The sequence below is a fragment of the Dermacentor variabilis genome, chromosome 7 (genome assembly GCF_050947875.1).
Source record: "Dermacentor variabilis isolate Ectoservices chromosome 7, ASM5094787v1, whole genome shotgun sequence".
Classification (NCBI taxonomy): Eukaryota; Metazoa; Arthropoda; class Arachnida; order Ixodida; family Ixodidae; genus Dermacentor; species Dermacentor variabilis.
In genome coordinates, this window is record NC_134574.1 from 51,517,232 (window position 1) to 51,535,311 (window position 18,080).

General features: G+C 50.3%; 1 protein-coding gene and 1 pseudogene across 3 annotated transcripts in view; both read left to right on the top strand.

The window, feature by feature from the left end:
- LOC142589030 (uncharacterized) overlaps nucleotides 1–18,080 on the top strand; it is a 147,501-nt gene that overhangs the window by 38,242 nt on the left and 91,179 nt on the right. The window lies entirely within an intron of this gene.
- Nucleotides 1,429–9,239, top strand: LOC142588120 (uncharacterized; annotated as a pseudogene).

Genomic DNA, 18,080 nt, shown 5'->3' on the forward strand with positions numbered 1-18,080 from the left:
AAGAGCCGCCGTATCTCACACCACATTGCGCGGCTACCCAACACTGCTGCTACGTCGACATGTGAGGGTCGACAGCGTCAGACCTCCACCTGTGACGACGTCACCCCTATTATTCGCCGCGAACTCCAGGCCGCCTGTTCGCCAGCTTTCTCCACGACGCCTCCCGATTCGCCAGCAACCACCATTGCGATGATTCAGGCCGTCGTCAGACAGGAATTTGAAAATATGGGTCTGAACACGATGTGTACCACGGCTCAACCCAGCGTTCCCCAGTTATCCAGCGGCCCTCCTCGTCCCCCGGAGTCCTTTTCTGCCACATCTCGCCGCAACGCGTCCAAATGGCGTACCCCTGATGACAGGCCGATCTGCTTCCACTGGTGTCACATCGGCCACTTCGCCCGTCACTGCCGCAACCGATGGCCACCACCTCCTCGAACGTACGCCGCCACTTATTCCCGCACCTTTGGACCTTCTGTTCCCTATGCCACCCGCCATGAACCCACTGCAGCTGATGCCCCGGCTCAAAACCTTCGCTACAGTCGCTCGCCCTCATCTGGACGCCATCAGTCTCGTTCGCCCCAAACCCACCGCTTCTCTTCGCCGCCTATCGCCTCCCGGATCCAGCTGAAAAACTAGGCACTGCAATTTCTAGAGGTGAAGCTGCGTTGTCGACCCTGCCCCCAAATCTTCTGCTCACGTTACCCACCAACCGAAAGCTTCTTCACGTGGACGTTGACGGCTATCGTGTCATGGCACTCATCGATATAGGAGCACATCTTTCAATTATGAGTGCTGCCTTCCGACGACGGCTGAACAAGCTCCTCACCCCAGCGTCGCAACGCGTCGTCCAAGTTGCGGATGGCGGTACTGTGCCTATCATCGGCATGTGTAGGGCACGCGTCAGCATCGCCGGCCGCCGCACTCTTGTCCTCTTCATCGTAATTGCTCATGGCCGCCACGACCTCATTCTCGCCCTCAATTTTCTCTCCGCACATTCTGCTTTTATTGAATGCTTTTCCAGTACCCTTCGCCTTGAGTTGCCGATGCTCGCAGAACCTTCTGACGCGCCCCACTGCCGCTTAGGCCCCACAAGCTATCTTCACCTGCAGCCATAGTCAATAGCCTACATTGAACTGTTGTCTTTCCCAGCCGTTCCTGATGGCGAGTACCTCTTCACTCCTCTGCCCGATATTCCACTAAGGTATGACGTTACAGTTCCTCACAGTATACTTTATATTACTTAGGAACCGCACTCGCATGCCTGTCTGTAACTTTCGATTGGCAAAGCAAATTCTGCCGCAAAGTATTTGCTTTGCCACCGTTGATTGTCTCGGCGACCAATACGTGGCAGCGTTATCAACCGATGGTTCTCGCGAGCTTAGCAGGCACCTCGCGCCAGCCTTGGGTGCCGATCCAAATATAAAGAAAATGGTGGCGACGTACCTGTCCTCGGTGCAGGATGAAGAGCTTTGCCAAGTATTATAGCCCTACCGAGATATTTTCGACATCGACGATCGCCCTCTAGGCCAGACACTCGCGGTCAAGCATCGGACTCTTGCTGGCGATGCTACGACTATTCACCGACGACCGCATCGAGTTTCTGCGTCGGAACGACGAGTAATTCAAAAGGAAGTCAACGAAATGCTCGGTAAAAACATCATTGAGCCTTCTTCGAGTACCTGGGCGTCAACTGTGGTGTTGGTTAAGAAAAAGGATGGCACGTGGCGCTTCTGTGTAGACTACCGTCATCTGAACAATATTACTAAGAAGGACGTCTACCCGCTCCCTCGTATAGATGATGCCATTGACTGCCTGCACGAATCCAGCTATTTCTCGTCTATTGATCTTGGTTCGGGATACTGGCAGATTGCTGTTGACAATATGGACAGAGAAAAAGCCACGTTCATCACACCTGATGGCCTGTACCAATTTAAGGTAATGCCGTTTTGATTATGCAACGCCCCTGCCACCTTCGAGCGTATGGTGGGCTGCTTGCTCTAAGGTTTCAAATGGTCCACATGCCTCTGCTACCTCGACGACGTCATCGTCTTCTCGCCAAAGTTTGAGACTCACCTTAAACGTCTCACAACTATACTTGATGTATTTCGAAAGGCAAAGCTGCAACTTAACTCGTCCAAATGTCATTTTGGCCACCAGCAAATTACTCCTCTGGGCCATCTCGTTGACGCTTCCGGAGTACAGCCTGATCCCGACAAAACTCGCGCTGTCAGAGAATTTTCGGTTCCGAAGACAGCCGCAGACGTTCGAAGTTTTGTAGGGCTATGCTAGTACTTTCGTCACTTTGTTCCAGATTTTGCGACAATTTCTAGACCCCTAACTAATCTTTTGAAGAAAGGAGTATAATTCTCGTGGGGCACAGGAGTGGCCGGCGTCTTCTCTCGCCTCGTCATTCTTCTAACCTCACTACCCATTCTCGCCCACTTCGACCCTGTTGCCCCTACAGAATTGCGTACAGATGCCAACGGTCAGGGCGTAGGTACCGTCTTAGCCCAGCGTCAGCGTGGCCAGGATCGCGATATTGCTTATGCAGGCCGCCTCCCAGCGCCGTCGGAGCGCAACTATTCCATTACAGAACGAGAATGCCTTGCTGTTGTCTGGACGGTTGCGAAGTTCCGTCCTTTCCATTACGGTCGCCCTTTTTCCGTAGTCACTGACCATCATGCTCTCTGCTGGCTCTCTTCACTAAAAGATCCTACAGGCCGGCTTGGTCAATGGGCTTTGAGGCTACAAGAATTTTCATATTCCGTGGTGTAGAAGTCTGGCCGCCTGCATCAAGACGCTGACAGCTTGTCGCGTGACACTGTTGACGACTCTGACTCCTCTAATATTGTCACTGCTTCTTGCGTATTCTATGTATCACAGCTGCTTCATTTGGCCGACGAGCAACTCCTTGACGCCTACATCAGAGCACTCATCGACCGTTTTGAGCACTCTCCGGCCGATGCTACTCTACGCCTCTTCGCCCTCGGCGTGTGTACTCTGTACCGTCGTAATCTTCATCCGGACGGCTCTGAGTTCCTACTTGTAATACCTAAACACCTCCGCACCACCTTTATAGAAGAGCTCCATGACGCACCAACGGCAGGACATCTCGGCGTATCTCGAACCTATGACCGTGTACGTCGCCGTTTTTTTTCTGTCCGGGCCTTGCCCCTTCCGTACGACGTTACGTCGCCGTTTGTGACGTTTGCCAACGACGCAAGAAGCCTTCCCAGCTCCCTGCTGGTTACCTGCAGCCACTCGACATCCCTGCCGTGCCCTTTCATCGCGTCGGCCTAGACCTCGGCCCATTTCCGGAATCTACATCAGGGAACAAGTGGGTTGCAGTCGCGGTGGACTACGCAACCCGCTACGCCGTAAACCATGCTCTTCCGACCAGTTGGGGAGCTGACGTTGCGGACTTCCTCCTAATGATATTATTTTGATGCATGGTGCTCCGCGTCAATTGCTAACACACCATGGCCGTGCGTTTTTTTGCCAATGTCAACGACGACATTATGCGCGCCTGCTCAATACGGCAGAAATGTATCACCTCCTTCCATCCCCAAACGGACGGCCTCACTGAGTGCTTGAATCGCACCCTTACAGACATGCTATCCAAATACGTTTCCGACGACCACCTTGACTGGGACCTGACTCTACCCTACATTACCTTGGCATACAACTCTTCCCGTCTCGAAACTGCTGGCTTATCCTCGTTTTACCTCTTGTGTGGCCGCGAACCAACGCTTCCACGGAACACTGTGATTCCGTCCGCCACAGCTTCAACTAGCGATTATGCCCGTCATGCAATCGCCCATGCTGACCACGCTCGCCAACTTGCGCGCGCTCGTCTACAAGTATCTGAAGACAAGCAGAAGCAACGCTACGACCCCCGTCACCGTGATGTGCATTTTGTGCCCGGCAGCCTCGTGTTGCTTTGGTCACCTTCGCGTAAAGTTGGCCTATGTGAAAAACTCCTTTCCTCTTGCACAGGCCCATATCGCGTGCTCCGCAAAGTGACCGATGACACCTATGAAATCGTTCTAGCCACGCCCACTTCGTCCTCCGCTGTGACAACCAATGAAATTGTCCACGTCGCCCGACTCAAGGCCTACAACTCCCCACGCGCCTTGGATATTTAACAGCACCGTGACAGGGCTTTTGCCGCCGGGGGGCGGGGGGAGGAGGTAGTATTACGATATCATCGAGCGATGCTCAAGAAACAAGCCGGCGCGAGAACGACGATGAAATTGGTTGGTGCGCTTGGCGCCAGCGAGTGTCGGCCTGGCTGCCTGGCTCCAGTGTAAATAGCCTGTAAATAGCCTCTTCTGTCTGTGTATTTCCACACGCAACAATATCTTGAATTTTTACTTCCTAAAACGTTGAATGGGTTGTTTATTTGTTAAGTCATCGCTTTTATTATCAAATTTTATTCCTTGGAGAACCTAGCAACAAACATGCTCATATCTTTGTGTTGCGTAAAAAATACAATCGTGCCTCGTAGCATGGACATACTCAGCAATTCCGGACATTGCACCTTCCCCATACTGTGTAACATCACGGAAGTGCACATGCGTAACTGAATGGGAAAAATTTTAAACAATATCATTTCTATATAATATCCGAGTATCAAAAAGTTTCAACTGTCTGCGCCAAAATGGTAGTCTTTTCTAACCACATATGCATTTAAGGCATTTAGTCGGAACATTGTTGGGGCATTAAATTAGTGCTTTGGTCGGGAAAGGGTGGTTATGTCACACGACAGGAGCAAATGGTCTTGCACACTCTCTGCAGAGGCTTCATTGACTTGAAGAAGCGCGATATTTGAACCGTAAAGCGATTTATTACAGCTGGAGTTTTGAACGGTAATTGCAGAGCGAGTGTCATTCAGTCTGTTTGCATGCGCCTTTTTGTGAGGCGACAGGGACGGAGAGGGAGCGTATGTGGGTGTGTACACCTTGAGTGTGCGTGCGTGTGTACATGTATTTGTGTGAGCGTGCGTGTTTGTGTCTGAGTGTATGAATATGCGTACGCACAAGTGCGTGTTTGCGCGTGCGAGCATACGCGTGTATGTGTATGCGTGTGTGCATCCGTGGGCGTGTGTAAATCTGAATGCGTGCAAACATGTGTCGCATCTCTCTATGTGTGCGTTTGTGTTAGTGTGTGTGAACGCGTATGCGTACGCACATTGTTGTGCTCGCGTGCGTGGTGAGTGTAAATGTGAATGCGGGCGAGCCTGTGTCGTATCACTGTATGTGTGCGCGTTTGTGTAAGTGTGTGATAACGCGCGTGCGTACGTACATATTTGTGCTTGCGTGCTCGGTGTGTGTAAATGTGAATGCGGGCGAGCCTGTGTCGTATCTGTGTGTGTGTGTGTGTGTGTTTTGTGTAAGTGTGCGCGAACGCGCGTGCGTGCGTGGGTGAGTGTAGATGTGAATGCGGGCGAGCCTCTGTCGTATATCTGTGTGTATGTGCGTTTGTGTAAGTATGCGCGAACACGCGTGCCTACGTACATTTTCGTGCGTGCGCGTGCGGGTGCGTCTAAATCTAAATGCGGTCGAGCCTGTGTCGTATATCTGTGTGTGTGTGCGCGTTTGTGTGAGTGTGCACGAACGTGCATGCCCTCGCGCGTGTAAGTGCGTGTTTGTGTGTGTGTGTGTATGTGTGCCTGTGTGTTTGTGTGTTTGCGAGCGAGTAAACAAGCTAGCGAGCATTTCCCCGATTATACCTACTCTTGCGGATGAATGGGATATAGTGTTCATTTAAACCCATGTTTAAATTTCGAATAAGTTATGGGGTTTTACGTGCCACAACCACTTTCTGAATATGAGGCGTGCCGTAGTGGAGGACTCTGGAAATTTCGACCACCTGGGGTTCTTTAACGTGCACCTAAATCTAAGTACACGGGTTTTTTCGCATTTCGCCCCCATCGAAATGCGGCTGCCGCAACCGGGATTCCATCCCGCGACCTCGTGCTCAGCAGCCTAACACCATAGCCACTGAGCAACCACGGCGGGTAAGTTGTTTAAATCTACCAGAGAGGAATGAATGACATTGCATTTATAGAATTATCTCATTGGAAAAGAAAATAAATGCAAGAAGCTCAGTGCGCTTCCACTCAGTGAAGAAAGGATGAACAGCGAAGCTTTGTATGTATGTGGGCCCATTAATGGCGAACTGCACCTCCGCCGCGGGTCGGGTCGGTATTGCTCTATCTTCGGCATCGGCCCACGTATAGGGAGTGTTTAACGCCTGCTTCACCGCCACTGCGGGTTCGGTCGGTATTAGACTACCTTCGAGATCGGCCTGCGTAAGGGGAGTGCTTAACGCCTGCTTCACCTCCGCCGCGGGTCGGGTCCGTATTGCGCGATCTTCGGGATCGGCCCAGGTATGGGGAGTGCTTAATCGCTGCTTCAATGCCGCCGCGGGTCGGGTCGGTATTGCACGATCTTCGGGATCGGCCCACGTATGGGGAGTCCTTGACGGGAGCTTCACCGCCGCCGCGGGTCGGGTCGGTAATGCAGGAACTTCGGGATCGGCCCACCTAAGTGGAGTGCTTTTAACGTCTGCTTCACCGCCGCTGCGGGCCCGGTCAGTATTGCACTATATTATGGGTCGGCCCAGGTATGGTGTTTGCCTAACGCCTCCTTCACAGGACTTCGAACAAGCTTTTAAAGAATCTGGATGATAAGTTAATAAATTACCTTACCCGGGAGGTTAACGCTACGTAGAGAGACGGGGTGGAGAGTAAGTGAGAGAGACGGGTGGAGGGGGAGAGTGGAAGACAACTCTCACGGTGCTGATTCCCAAGGCTGGCAAAGTCCCGAGCATTGATAACTTAAGGCCTATTTCGGTCACTTCGTGGGCAAGGCAGCCGAGCAGGCGGTGCTTAATCGGTTGACAAGGTACCTTGAGGAGGACTAGGTCTACCCCCACACTATGTTTGCTTTTCGGGCCAGGCTGTCGACTCAAGACGCAATGAAGCTCATCAAGCATCAGGTCATAGATGGAGATAGAAGGGGCGTTAAGGCCATCCTAGGGCTAGACCTGGAGAAGGCTTTTGACAACGTTTGGCACTCCTATATTCTTAAGTCCATTTCGGATCTTGGCCTCGGTACGCGCTTTAATGACTATGTCGGGTCCTTCCTCTGAGGCAGGAAAGCTGCCGAGGGTTGCGGAGCTGGAGTCAAAGACGTTAAATTTTGCAGACAATGGCACTCCTCAGGGGGCCGTCATCTTGCCCACATTGTTCAATCTGCCCATGGTCGTATTGACCAAGAAGCTCTTGGAGATTGAGGGGATTAAGCATACCATGTATGCAGATGACGTGACCAGTACATCAAAGACTTCCTGATGGAACGGACCACCAAAATCTGCGCGGGAGACCTGCAGCTCGAAGAGAAGAAGCTGGGCAGCATCGGAACTCCGCAGGGCTGGGTGATCTCCCCGCTTCCCTTCAATTTCGTGATTATCGGGGTGGCAAACCGGCTAGAAAGAGTAGCGGGAGTCCGGCACACCATCTACGCTGACGACGTTACGCTATGTGTACCGGGAGGAAGCGACGGGCATATCGAGGCAACGCTGCAAGAAGCGGTCAACGCCATCGAGGAGCAACTGGGCGTGTCTGGACTCGTTTGCTCTCCGGCCAAGTCAGAACTGCTGGTGATTCCACCGACAGGAGCGGGCAGGAAAAGAAAGAATATGGTAGTCAAGTACGAGCGGCCCAAGATCACGGTCAAGACAGCGGGATGACAAGTAATACCGGAGGTCGAGAAGATTCGAGTGCTCGGGCTGCTCATCCAGCAAAACAGAGTCAATGGTGAAATGGTCAACAAGCTCGCGGGCAAAGCGGCCGCGGCAATGAGACTCATCAAGAGGGTGTCCAACAGAAGAGCGGGAATGAAGGAGGAGAGCCTGACTAGGCTCGTTCAATCCTTCGCAGTTAGCCACATAACGTACGTGGCCGCCTTCCACAACTGGAGACCGAGCGAACGTAACAAGATAGACGCCATCATACGCAAGGCGTATAAGGCGGCACTCGGCCTTCTCGCGAGCACGAGCACCGAAAAATTCATGGCGCTGGGAGTCCACAACACGCTGGACGAGATAGCCGAAGCACAGAGAACGGCGCCACTCGAGTGCCTCTCTGAAACGAGAACCGGAAGAAAGATACTGCAGGACCTTGGCCTCGAGCCGAGGGAAGGCGAGCAGCAGAAAGACGTACTTATACCGGATAGCATCAACAGAAAGCTCAGGGTCTGCCCGATCCCGAGGAACGTGAACCTCGAGCACAACAAGGAGCGGAGGTTGGCGAGGGCCAGGGCTCTCGTGGACCTCCACGCCAGAGAAGAAGGCGCCGTCTACGTGGACGCGGCGGAGTATCGAGGGAGCAGGGACGCATACGCGGTGGTGGCTGTCGGGGCATCGACGGGTGCAACGAAGACCGCGGCGAGCGTCCGGAGTCGAGAGGCGCACCGGGCGGAGGAGGTGGCCATCGCCTTGGCCGTCTCCGACCCCGGATGCACTACAGTGTTGTGTGACTCTAGAACGGCAGTGAAGAACTACGCCAAAGGTAGGGTATGTAGTGAGGCTGCGCGCATACTGCGCAAGGCCGAAGACATCGGACGCAAAAGCGCTGTGGTAATCAAGTCGTTTCCGGCCCACTTGGGCAGTGACGTGTCGGAACGCGGAAACGTGAACCACAATGAGACGGCCAACTCAGCCGAGCGAGGACTAACCAAACGCGCAGCTGCAAGCACGGCCGACTCGGAGTGTTGGTCGCGGTGCAGTGCCAAGGACAAGGTGACCACCTTCAACGAAATAGTGAAGTGGTACAGACGTAACAGACAGACTACGCCGCCACCTCACCCGGGGCTTACCTGGAAGAAGGCAGTGTTATACAGGCAATTACAGACGGGTTCCCTGCTCACCCCGTCGCTAGCTAAGCACGTGTGTCCGAGCATGTACGCGAGTGACGTGTCTAGACTGTGGGCTGAGAGAGCCACCGCGGCTCACATCCTGTGGGACTGTAGTATAAATCCAGGAGAAGCCAGCGAGAAGACGACCATCCCGCCGCAGCTAGAGGCTGCAACGAGGAGCTATGACCAAGATACACAACTCAAAGCCGTCCAGTAGGTCTCGGCAGCTCTAGAGAGGCAGCGACCTCGCGAAACCGAGGAGAAGGGGGCAGAACCCCCAGGAAGGGGGCGGTGGCGCTCTCGGATCCGCGGAAGTAGCGAGGAACCAAGACCTCGAGGAGCACAATGCACGAGACTGACGTAGTGGCCGCGTCGCGGTAAAAGCATGTCCTCCCTGCGTGGAGGGAGCCTAACAGACTCTGCAGGCATTTTCATTAAAGTCGTTCTCTCTCTCTCTGGACCCGACTGGGTTAAAGTGCTCCCCCTCCAAGTCGGAGCTGTTGCTGTGCAGACGCACTAGAAGGCGATCCAAGCCAAGGGGATGGATCCCCGTGGACCAGCTGAGCATTCCGCTTCGTACACGAAATGGCGATCTCATACCTAGGGTAGATGAGATCAGGGTTCTGCGGATGATGATTGAGTCGAAGCGCACCAACATGCTGACTATCCAGAAGATAATTGGCAAGACAGAAAATGCAGTACGCCTAGTGAAGAGAGTGGCCAACAAGCAGACGGGGTTCAAGGAGGATAGTATGATTAGATTTATGCAGGCATTTGTATTGTGTCACTTTACTTATGTGTCGGCTAGGTACAAGTGGAAACCATCGGAGAAAGAGAAGCTTGACACACAGATTAGGAAGATCGCGAAGAAAGTGTTGGGAGTGCCAATGTGCACCTGCACCGATCGACTTCTCCAGCTGGAAACTCATAACACCTTGGATGAGATAGCTGAGGCTCAGAAGAGGACGCAGATGGTGCGTCTTTCTACGACTAGCGCAGGACGGCAGATTTTGAGAGGGTTAGGTATTCCTCAGGAGAATATTTCGCAGCTTCATATCGGTATTCCCTTGAAGGTCCGTAATCGGTACCACGTCAAGCCTGTTCCCAGGAACATGCATCCGGAGCGAAATGTGGGTAGAAGAAAGGCCAGGGGGGGGCTTGCCTGCTGAGACTCATTCGTAATGAGAATTAGAAGGTCGGCTTCGTCGATGCTTCTTTTAGCGAGGAGGGGGAGGTGTTTACCATAGTTGTCGTGCACAATGAAGGCAGTGTCGTTAACGCTGCTACCGTTCGCACTGATAGGACAGGAGTCGCGCAGCAAGCGGCTATTGCGCTCGCCCTTGTTGACAGGCGCAGGCCATTTGTATATAGCGATTCAAGATCGGCCGTTGGGGCCTTTGAGAAGGGCTCGTTGGCTAAGGTTGCTTTTAAAATTAGGCAGATATGTGAGATCTCTCAACACTACTTATGTTGATTCCCTGCTCACCTTGGGATGATTGAGGGAGGCCCCCCCCCGAATCTCAGTGAGTCCACTCATGAGTCAGCGCGAGATCTTATCCTCCACTCTGCCCTGCTCCACGGCGTGGCAGTACTCCCCGGTAACAGAGACTCCCCTTCCACATACAATGAAATCACGAAGTATTACCTTCTTAATCGGAGGGTTTACGGTTTGCCGCATCCTCAACTAAACAGGGCTCAGGGACTTACATTACGCTTACTGCAGACTGATACTTATCCTTGCCCACGAAGACTGAACATGTTTTATCCAGATACGTATACAGAGCCTTCTTGCCAAGCTTGTCGGGCTTTAGCCACGCTCGAACACATGCTCTCGTCTTGCGAAAGAATTGAAGATTCGGCCATCAACGATGCGTCCAGGTGCGAGGCTGCACTTCGCCGCCTGGACCCGGATGAACAACCCTGGGCTGTCCAGCAGGCTCACGACGTGGCCCTGAGGCTTGGCCTTCCGGTCCCGACGTGGGAGCGCCCCGCTTAGTGGTTAATTATCACAACTTGCATGACCAAATAAAGTTTTTTATCCATCCATCCATTCATCCTTCACCGCCGCCGCGGGTCGGGTCGGTATTGCACGATCTTCGGGATTGGCCCACCAATGGGGGGTGCTTAACGGCTGCTTCACCGCCGCCGTGGGTCTGGTCGGTATTGTACGATCTTCGGGATCGGCTCACGTATGGGCAATGCTTAACGGCTGCTGCACTGCCGTCGCGGGTCGGGTCGCTATTGCACGAACTTCGGTATCGGTCCACGTATGGGCAGTGCTTAAAATGACACTAAAGGTTAATATTAGGTCAACATGGACTGTTGAAATGCCATCTCAGAAACCTCGAAGCGCTTGTTTGAAGCGCAGGAGATATGTATATTTTAAGAGAAAATGCGTTTTGCAGCGTCCGCGTACCTGTCGCACAGTAGCACAATCGCCCGCTCTCCGATCGAGGAAGGGTGAGGTCATGGTCTTATAGTGACGTTCCGGTGTCGGTGAGTAAAACGGCGCCCGCAGACGGCGCTACGGTTTTTCTGCGCAAAACGCAAACGCGCGGCCAGAAACAGAGCCAAGACAGAGCCGACAGCAGCGCGAAAGCGGAACCATGGTGGCTAGTGGAAGGCAAACCACGCGACGAAAAGCTGGTTCTTTATTTTATGCCGCCAACTTTGACGCTCGTTGCAATGGGCGACCCTGACAACGAGACATTGGTTCGCCATGCTGGGCTCGACTTCAGCGATTTGAGCTCTGATGAACGTGACCTGCTGCTGAGGGCCCGCGCTGCCGGCGTCGTTGTGTACTACTACGACGGCAACTGTATGTCATGGCTGTACATATTCGCACATTTCTAGCTTTTCCTTCGTGAAAACGAAATGCTGCACTCACCGCCCCGTATTCGACCTGCAGTTCTTGCGCTTCGGAGAATGCATGACCGACCCAACAGCGCTACGAGTAAGCATTGCTTTGAAAGGCACTCCACACGACTTCAGTAAGTCTGCGTTGATCTCGTAATCCACTGAATGAAAGTACACCGAGCACACTACGCGATTTTCGGGTCTTTGCCAACGCGTTGTGGCAGAGGTACGGCACTTCACCACATCTAACAGAGAGGTTCACTCGTTGGCACACAGTGGTCAGTAACGTAGGCTTCGCCGCTGCAAGTGCCATTGGCCAAGTTCCGCGGACCGTTCGCGCATCCCACGACATCACATGGACGTGGCATTCTCCCTGCCTATTCCAAATGCAAGTATCGCGAAACAGCAGAACCAGCGCAGCACGACGCGATAACGAAACAACTGAAACTCCAAAAACGCGCGCGGCCCAGAGTCGAGCGCGCAGTGCCGAACGAAAACGAAACCATTCGACAACCCATACTACTGAAGGGTAACGTCAAAATGATATTTTTTCGTAGAATCCTACAAAAGTTCATAAGTAGCATTTCCTTCCGTCTTATATTCTAATGAAATGAACTTTCTAATATGACTGGTTGAGTACTAGTCACATAAATTATGACGAGGAGTGCCTTCGTAATCCGGGTAGTACCCGAATGCCGCTGGGGGGTTTAAAATCGTGTCATGAATTTACCTCAATTTCTCGGCTAGTAAAGCTCTGTACGGGATTATATTGACGCCTTAGACGTTCTAGAGCATTGTTTTAACACTTTAACTTCACTTCATAGTAACCTATAGTGTCCCTTTAACGGCTGCTTCACGGCCGCCGCGGGTCGCATCGGGTCAGTATTGCACTATCTTCGGGATTGGTCCACGTATTAGTAGTGCTTAACGGCTGCTTCACCGCCGACAAGGGTCGGGTTGGTATTGCACGATTTTGGAGATCGGCCCACGTTCAGGAGTGCTTAACGGCTGGTTCACCGCGGCCGCAGGTAGGTCGGTATTGCACGCTCTTCGGTATCGTCCCACGTATCATCATCATCATCGTCATCATCAGCCTGGTTATGTCCACTGCAGGGCAAAGGCCTCTCCCATACTTCTCCAACAGCCCCGGTCAGGTACTAATTGTGGCCATGTCGTCCCTGCAAACTTCGTAATCTCATCCGCCCACCTAACTTTCTGCCGCCCCCTGCTACGCTTCCCTTCTCTTGGAATCCAGTCCGTAGCCCTTAATGACCATCGGTTATCTTCCCTCCTCATTACGTGTCCTCCCCATGCCCCCATTTCTTTTTCTTGATTTCAACTAAGATGTCGTTAACTCGCGTTTGTTCCCTCACCCAATCTGCTCTTTTCTTATCCCTTAACGTTACACCAATCATTCTTCTTCCTATAGTTCCTTGCGTCGTCCTCAGTTTAAGGAGAACCCTTTTCATGAGCCTCCATATTGCTGCCCCGTACGTGAGTACTGGTAAGACACAGCTGTTATATACTTTTCGCTTGAAGGATAATGGCAACCTGCTGTTCATGATCTGAGAATACCTGCCAACCGCACCCCACCCCATTCTTATTCTTCTGATTATTTCAGTCTCATGATTGGGATCCTCAGTCACCTGTCCTAAGTAGATGTATTCCCTTACCACTTCCGGTGCGTCGCTACCTATCGTAAACTACTGTTCTCTTCCGAGACTGTTAAACATTACTTTAATTTTCTGCAGATTAATTTTAGACCCACCCTTCTGCTGTACTTCTCTGGGTCAGTGAGCATGCATTGCAGTTGGTCCCCTTAGTTACTAAGCAAGGCAATATCATCAGCGAATTGCAAGTTACTAAGGTATTCCCCATTAACTCTTATCCACAATTCTTCCCAATCCAGGTCGCTGAATACCTCCTGTAAAGACGCTGTGAATAGCATTGGAGAGATCGTATCTCCCTGCCTGACGCCTTTCTTTATTGGGATTTTGTTGCTTTCTTTAAGGAGGACTACGATAGCTGTGGAGCCGCTATATCTATCTTTCAGTATTTTTACATATGCCTCGTCTACACCCTGATTCCGTAATGCCTCCATGACTGCTGAGGCTTCGAGAGAATCGAACCCTTTCTCGTTATCAATGAAAGCTATATATGAGGGTTGGTTATATTCCGCACATTTCTCTATCACCTGATTTACAGTGTGAATATGGTCTATTGTTGAGTAGCGTTTACGGAATCCTGCCTGGTCCTTTGCTTGACAGAAGTCTAAGGTGTTTCTGATTCTATTTGCGATTACCTTAGTAAATAGTTTGTAGACAACTGGCAGTAATCTGATCGGTCTATAATTTTTCAAGTTTTTGCGTCCGCTATCTTATCGATTAGGATTATGTTAGCGTTCTTCCAAGATTCTCACCATCGTATGGTGACTGCAGCGCACCTTGCTGAGCACGTCCACATCTTGTATGGTGCAAGGGTTAGCGCAGAGTATGAAGTCTATTTCATTTCTAGTCTAGCCGTTCGGGCTCCTCCACATCTACTTTCGACTATCCCGCTTGCGGAAGAAGGTATTCATTATCCGCATATTTTTCTGTTCCGCAAACTCTATTAATAACTCTCCTCTGCTATTCCTAGTGCCCATACCATATTCCCCCACTGCCTTGTCTCTAGCCTGCTTCTTGCCTACCTTGGCATTGAAGTCGCCGATCAGTATGATGTATTTTGTTTTCACTCTACCCATCGCCGATTCCAAGTCTTCATAGAAGCTTTGGACTTCCTGGTCATCATAACTGGACGTAGGGGCGTAGACCTGTAAAAACTTCATTTTGTACGTCTTATTAAGTTTCACAACACGAACTGCCACCCTCTCGTTAATGCTATAGAATTCCTGTATGTCACCAGCTATATTCTTATTAATCAGGAATCCGACTCCTTGTTCTTGTCTCTCCGCTAAGCCCCGGTAGCACACGTGGTGCCCGCTTTTTAGCACTGTATATGCTTCTTTTGGCCTCCTAACTTCATTGAGCCCTATTATACCCCATTTACTGCCGTCTAATTCCTCCAATAGCACTGCTGGAGTCGCCTCACTAGATTACCCTCTAGCATTAAACGTTGGCAGCTTGATATTTCAATGGCGGCTTTTCCGGAGCCAGGGATTCTTAACACCCTCGGCTGCGTTGCAGGTCCGAGCGCCGCCGTGGTCAGTTGCTTCGCAGCTGCTGGAGACTGAGGAGAGGTTGTAGGGCCAAGTACTGCACGAGGGTGGCCAATCCTGCTCTGGTGAGGGAGTGCGTTACCGGCTCCGGCCGCCGGGATCAGGTCGCGCTGCAGGCCTTTTTATGCAATTTTATCAACACGCGCATTTTCTTCTTTAATGCGGTGGAAAATTGGGCGTCACCGGGATTCAAACCACGGACCTCTTGCACGCGAGGCGCGTGTTCTACCTCTACGCCACCGCTGCCACCGCTGCACCTCCACCGTGGTCCACGTATGGGGAGTGCTTAATGCCTGCTTCACCACCGCTGCAGGTTGGGCCGGTAATGCAGGATCTTCGCGATCGGCCCCCCTATGTGGAGTGCCTAACGCCCGCTTCACCATCGCTTCGGGTCGGCTCAGTATTGCACTATCTTCGGTATCGGTCCACAATGGGGAGTACTTAACGCCTGCTTCCCCGCCATCTAGGGTCGGTCGGTATTTCACGATCTTCGGGATCGGCCCACGTATGGGGAGTGCTTAACGGCTGCTTCCCCGCCGCCGCGGCTCGGGTCGGTACTGTACAATCTTCGGGATCGACCCACATATTGAGAGTGCTTAAGAGCAAGCTTTAGCTCGAGTGCTCCTATCTAAATACATGTAAAAGGAGATTTCGTTTTTCTCGGCAACCACTGCACCAAATTTGACGAGGTTTGTTGCATTTAAAAGAAAAACTTAAAATCTAGTGACTGTTGCTTTCGAATTTTTGAGTTAGGTCGTCAATCTTTTATTAAAAATTGGCGAAAATCAAAAATTTTCAAGAAACGAAACTATCAAGTTTACAACTCTGTAACTCAACCACTAAAGACTATAATACAATTCTGTGAATTGCATCTAAAAGTACATTCATAGCGGACAAAATTGATATGTTACACATGAATATAAAAAATTTAGTCATAGGGAAATACAACTTTTGTAAAACCATTGTAACCAACGTAACAAATTCATGTAAGATGTAAAATGACATATTGAATGTGTCCGCTTTGAATGATCTAATGGATGCCGTTTAGAGAACCGCGATATCAGTTCTTGATGCATAGCTATCAATTTATAAACTTCGTGCTTCTATTTTTTTCAAACGGTCAAATATTTGAAAATCGTTTTAGGAAAATTCAAGCCCTAAATCGAAATTCCGCTTCCAACAGCCACTAGAATTTAACTTTCTCTTTCAAATGCAACAAATTTCATCAAATTCGGTCCAGGAGTTATCTCATAAAAACGTTTTTGCGTTTTACATGTATTTGAATAGGCCGCGTCGGAGTTGGGCCCGAGCTAAAGCTTCCTCTTAACGGCTGCTTCATCGCTACCCCGGCTTGGGTCGGTATTGCACTATCTTCGGGATTGATCCACGTATCAGGAGTTCTTTCCGCCTGCGTCACCTCCGCTGCGGGTCACTCCGGCAGTGCACTATCTTCGGGATTTTGTTCTATACGTGGACACGATGGGGGAGAAAGTAGCCCTTGAGACGAAGTTTTAGCTGAGATGATTTATTTAAATATATGTAAAAGGGGTATTCGTTTTTCTCGGCAACCACTGCACCAATTTTAACAAGGTTTGTTGCACTTTATATAAAATTGTAAGGTCTAGTGACTGTTTGTTTCAAATTTTTTATTTAAGTCATCATTTGTTTATTGAAAATTGGCAAAAATCGCAAATTTTCAGTAAACAAAACCTTCCAGTATACAACTTTGTCTTTCGCCAATGAAAAATGATATTTCAAATCTGTGCATTGCATCTAACAACACATCTAACGCGCACAAAATCGACATACTACACATGAATCTCAAAAAAAGTTTTGTTATATGGAAATACAGCTTTTGCAGAGCCCTTGTGCACAACGTAACGAATCCACGTGAGGTATATATCGACATATCGAATTTGTCAGCTTTTAACGATGTAATGGATGCTCTTTAAAAAACAGCAATATCTATTCTTGATGCTCACGTATTGATTTGTAAACTTCGCACTTCTATCTTTTTCGCACTTTCGAATTTTTAAAATTCTTCTAACAACATTCAGACCCTAAATAAAAATTCCGCTTCCAAAAGGTACTTGAATTTACCTTTCTCTCTCCAATTCAGCACATTTCACTAAAAACGGTCCAGGGGTTATCAGAAAAGCGTTTCGGCGTTTTACAGCTTTTTGAATAGGCCGCGCTGGAGTCTGACCCGACCTAAATCTTCCTCTTAACGGCTTCGCTATAAAAAAAGAAGAAGTGAAGAAAAATGCCTCAGCCGTATAAAACCGCCGCCCCAGATTTCGTCACGTTGGCACCGTCATCATTGGTACGGCTCCCTGAGTAGCTGCCAAGCTGTTCACTTTTGTTATCCTCCTACCCTCGGTGGCAGCGCATTGTCTTGATGCCAGCGACGCGCTAAATCTGCACGGTCACTGCATCATGCAGCGCTTCTGCGACCAAGCAAGCTTTCGGCGGCACACGTTCGCTGCTATATTGAAAATAGATTGAAACTGCTTGCCTTCATTAAAAAAACGGGGTGAACAAAAATCGAAAGCGGACTGGCCGGTTACAAAGAACATGATCACGGGACTATACTATTGATGATAGCATCACAAAACGCTAGGTGCGGTCAGGTTGACTGTACAGGTTTGCAAGGAATCAAGGACGGGCTAGTTGCTTCATTATCACAGAAAGAACAGGGCTTCAAGTTGTTAGCACAGTTTGTGTGTGGTTCCTCCTTTCTTCCCGCCTTGAAGTGCTGTTCTGTGAATACAGATGTTCTTTTCCTGCGTCAGTTACGCCTTCCAAGAGCATTTACTTAGACATTTTTTGGTTCGCATCCCTCTTACAAAAGCTTGTTTAATCGAAATTTCTTCGCTCAGCTGCATAATCTTGAGGACGGGCGCCAAGCTGCTCAGTTTCTTTCACCATCTGAGATCAATTACTGAAAAGGTAATTAACGTAGCTTTGTTAATTACACACACAGTTTCTCAACTTACTCCACATCCAAAGGTTACATATCTGAACACTCGCATGATAAAATGTTACCAATGCTTGTATTTCTTTAATTGTTTTGTTTGGCGCAGTTA